Raw genomic sequence first — 4598 nt, 5'->3', positions numbered from 1 at the left:
CTTTGTGCTTAATTACAAACAAACAAACGAACAAGACTAACTCTCGAATCAACAACAACGATTTAGGGTTTTTTATATTATTACAATATCCCCCTTTCCAAGTTTAGAAAATTCGAGATGTCACATGCACATCACGCCAAATCTTAGGATATTTCTAGGCGTCACACATCATCACTACGTCATGCCAAAACTCCCTCTAGTAAACAATGCAAAACGTCTAAATTAAAATGTTAAAACATAGTTCTCAACCATATTATAAACATATAGACCATTTATTACTTAACGTTCTTCTAGTGTTATCAACTTTTTGAACATGATATCATCAATTGGAAATGGCAATTCCAGGTTTATGATTGAAAAACAAATTTTTAATTGTAATACGCATATTTTTTGTTTTTTAGATTCATGCGTGAAATCTATTTTAGATAAATAAGCATGATATATGCGCCTAACAAACATTTTATGATTCCGGTGTTTCTGTCAAAACCTTACGAACTTGATGATCCCCTTTAATAATTAAATTAGTATACGGTGCACATTTACTCTGATTGAAAATCAATTAAAAGAACCCATACACTGAAACCCAATGAAAAAGAATATTAAATAAAGATTAATTTTAAGAATATCACTATCTTATCCACGTGTGTGCGCGCGCATCTTTTTAATGAGGTAAGGTAGCGAAAAACCACATAGAAAAGAAGTGGTTCCTTACATTACAAAATACTAAGTGAATCCTGAGGGTGTACACCTGAGTATTATATTACTTACCTTATCCACGTGCGTGCACGCATCTTTTTAATGAGGCAAGCTAGCGAAAAACCACATAGAAAATAAGTATTTTTATGTTTCTTGGAAAGAAAAATGTTAAAAATATTTTGACTGTTCTTCTATGCTAAAATAGTTTCAGAATACACACACACACACACCTACATAGTCATCTTGAATATATCAACTTGATAACCCGAGCGAAGCCGGGTACTTTCGCTAGTAAATAATAAATGTTTAAGATTTAAAATTATTACTAGTTTATAAATAAAATAGAAGTTTGTAAATACACTGTATTATTTGCATTTATTCTGCGATATTTATAAAGTCATAAGCTTAAAATAAATAAACAAATAAAATATAAAACGGAGTAAAGCCTAAGGAGATTGATTTATACTTATTTTAAGTACCCAAGTAACACATCTTCAGGCTAGGATTAATATAAACAACTGAAGTGAATCTTTAGCTAAATGTTTTCACACAGTTTCGGCTGTTTCTCTTTCCATATCTATTATGAAAGTCCATTTAGATGAATATCCTAGTGTTTATTTCTACATAGTTTTAAGAATAGGGCAAAATCATAAAGGCTAAACGTGACTTAGTGGACTTACTGTGTTAGACTATGAATCACCGTATCTACCGTTCGGTCATGTTGCGGCCAAAAAAAAAATCGTCCTCCGTTCTTTAGGGTCGTGGTTACGGTCAAATCCCACTATTTAGTCACACAAGAGTTGCCCAAGAGTCGGTGGAAGATGTTGCTCTCTAACTGCTCTCTAGTCTATCAGCTAAAAATGAGGGAAGTAGGTACCTTTTGAGTGATGTACACGCAGAGATGAAACCATTGAACATTTAATACGATTTGACAAATGAGGGAAGTAGGTACCCTTTGAGTGACGTACACTCAAACCATTGAACATTTAATACGATTTGACAAATAACAAAAAGTGGCATTACTATTTGTAACAACACAAAACAGTGGACTTCTTGGACTTCAGTATCCATGGATATGACTCGTTTTGCTGGATTATGTTCCATTCTGAAAAAAAAAGACGTTTGTAACTTATCATCTAGTTATATGCGTTTGGTTTACAACAGTCTTTCGTTTGCTGAGTTGAACCTTATATTTTCTACAGATTAAACGTGTAACGTAAAAGTCATGTAGTTTTTATAATGTAATATAAAAATATCATTCGTTGTACGCGGATTCGAATAAAAATCTAGTTTAGCTTACTTAGAGAAGCAAGTGTTGCCAAGGTTACTATATTTGTGGAGAGTTATATACAGTTAATATACTTGGACATCATTATATTTTCAGTCAGTTGCAGCAAATTGGCGTTTTTCTTGTGCACAAGAGAGAAGAATGATTGTTATTTCAGGAACACTGAAATAGAATAATTCAACAGAATAGAATTATTACTAATAGAATAATTCAACAGATACTATGATGTCTTTGAGCACAAATCTCATATCTGTCTAAGGTAACCAGGATTCAAACTTGAGTTCCTATTTAAGAAATGAAAGATTTGCTTCAGATATGAATTCTCTATAACTATAACGTCACATTGAATTTATCTACAGATTTTATCTAAGATGGCTAAGTGTTCTGCTCTCCTAAAAATTTTCCTTTTTTTATTCTAGCAATATTTTGCGGTTTTATATGATTTTTTTTATAAATTTATAAATGTGGGTAAAATATATATGTATTTATTTATTTAAAAAAATTTAATAAATTAATTGAAAACCTGTTAATACAAAATCGAAAACAACAGATATTTACGCAAGATATGCTGTTCTTAAAACATTACGTTTGAGCAGGAGAGGAGCTCAATCAGAAGTTAACAAAGTGTTTGCATTTTTTTCATAATAGATAAAAGGTATTACATGGTTATAATAACAGAGACTGATGTACATTAAACTAACAAACTTTATGAATTTAGTATAGATATAATGAATGAAATACATTTACACGAACAGATCAAACCTTTCTTTTCACATTTTATAATATGAAGAGTGTTCACTAGCTTTTCTTTTTTCATCTTTCTGAGTGGCCTGATGGTTAGAACACTCTACTCGCAATCTGAAGGTCGCAGGTTCGAATCCACGTTCCCGAACATGCTCGCCCTTTCAGCCGTGGGGACGATATAATGTGACAGTCAATCCCACTATTCGGTGGCAAAAACATAGCCGAAGAGTGCTGATGTTGGCTGTTAAAATTAGGGACGGTTAGCGCAGATAGCCCGTGAATAGCTTTACGCAAAATTCAAGCCATTCATCTTTACCCACTGAGACAGTTTTCGTTATGCTTTAATTTGTATGGGTGCTTTAGCATGTGTATATTAATGTTTAAAATAATCAAAAAATCTAGGGATCTGGGAGTAGTCCATGAGTTAGGGGCGGATGCCGTTAACTAGCTGCCTTCTCTCCAGTCTGTCTGTTCAAAAATAGGGAATGTCATAGACAACTAGTAAATAAGCGTTCCGAATATTTTTTACTTTTAATAAAAACGTGAAGACGCGTTTTTTCAGGTCATGAACCATGAATTCTTAGAATCACAACCGAGCATTAACCACGAGTTAGTTGTAACATAGTAAGATATATTGACGAAGCAAACTATATAACATTCTCTTCTGTAATTCTAACTGTAATAATTTTAGAATTTTGTAAGTAAATTTTTACAACCCCGAAAGTTACGTTTTCAAAATTGTTAGTGAACTCGGTGTCTCCTGAAATATGTCATAAAAATCGTATAGCCCTTAACCCTATAATTACTGTTTTAAGATGTTTTCCAAACTATCTATACACCAAATTGCTTGAATATCAATGCCTTTACTTGTTACAGGGTCTCTAATAACATATAAGTTAAACAAAAAAATTAAATAAGGCTCTCGCTATGTGTAATCACTTGTACATAGAAAATGAATGGTTTTACAGTTTTATCAGTTCTTTTTTTTTTAGTGTTGTGACAGTAAAAACGCGAGAATGCGCAATAAAATGAAATATATGAACCACATCAATAGTAACCAGTATTAAAAAACTAATTGGTAATTTTGTTTAAAACACTCGCTCAATCACATATTACACCACTAGACTTGGCCTTAGGCCTACATCAGATTGCAGCTAAATAAGAATTATTTCATTGTTAAACATATGTAATGCAAGTGTTTGTATGAGGGTTTTTAAGATAATTTTTTTCAGATGTGTTTGGAATGTCGGTAGGTACCCTGGCAGACCAGGTATGGTTTAGTACTTAGCCAAACTGTTTACGGTTCGATTCCCGCTGACCAAAAAACACTTTGGGGCTATGGGTGTGATATAAGAGTAATGGGCAAATTACATTTTTTGATTAGAGTAACCCAAGAGTTTGTGGTGGGTACTTTTCATCAGTGGCCTCCCTTCTAGTTAATCAGTTCAAAATAAGTGACAGCTAGCGCAGATAGCCCTCGTGTAACTTTGCGTGAATTTTCGAAAAAAAGAAGGTGGGGATAAAAAAGTGGGGCGGTTCTCTTCAGTAAAACGACCAAATCTGAATATTATCAGTTATGATACTGCCATTTAGAATGAATGATATGTAACTACAATTAATGAAAACAACTGGCAAAAATTAATTATGATATAGAGATGACAATGCCAAAAAGTACTGAAACAAGATAGGGATGAATACATAAAACCATACAAAAATCGCTACATAGGTAGCGACGTCATTCCAAGAATAACTTTTATCTACAACTAAATGTTGAATTCCTGTCAGGTTGAATTCAGATTTGAATAAAAGCATATAAAATGAATAGTGCTATACAGTCTTACAGTAGTTAATAACCATAAGCTTGTAAGAT

This window comes from Limulus polyphemus, unplaced genomic scaffold, assembly GCF_000517525.1.
Source record: "Limulus polyphemus unplaced genomic scaffold, Limulus_polyphemus-2.1.2 Scaffold283, whole genome shotgun sequence".
NCBI lineage: Eukaryota > Metazoa > Arthropoda > Merostomata > Xiphosura > Limulidae > Limulus > Limulus polyphemus.
Note: the sequence above shows the minus strand (reverse complement) of the source record.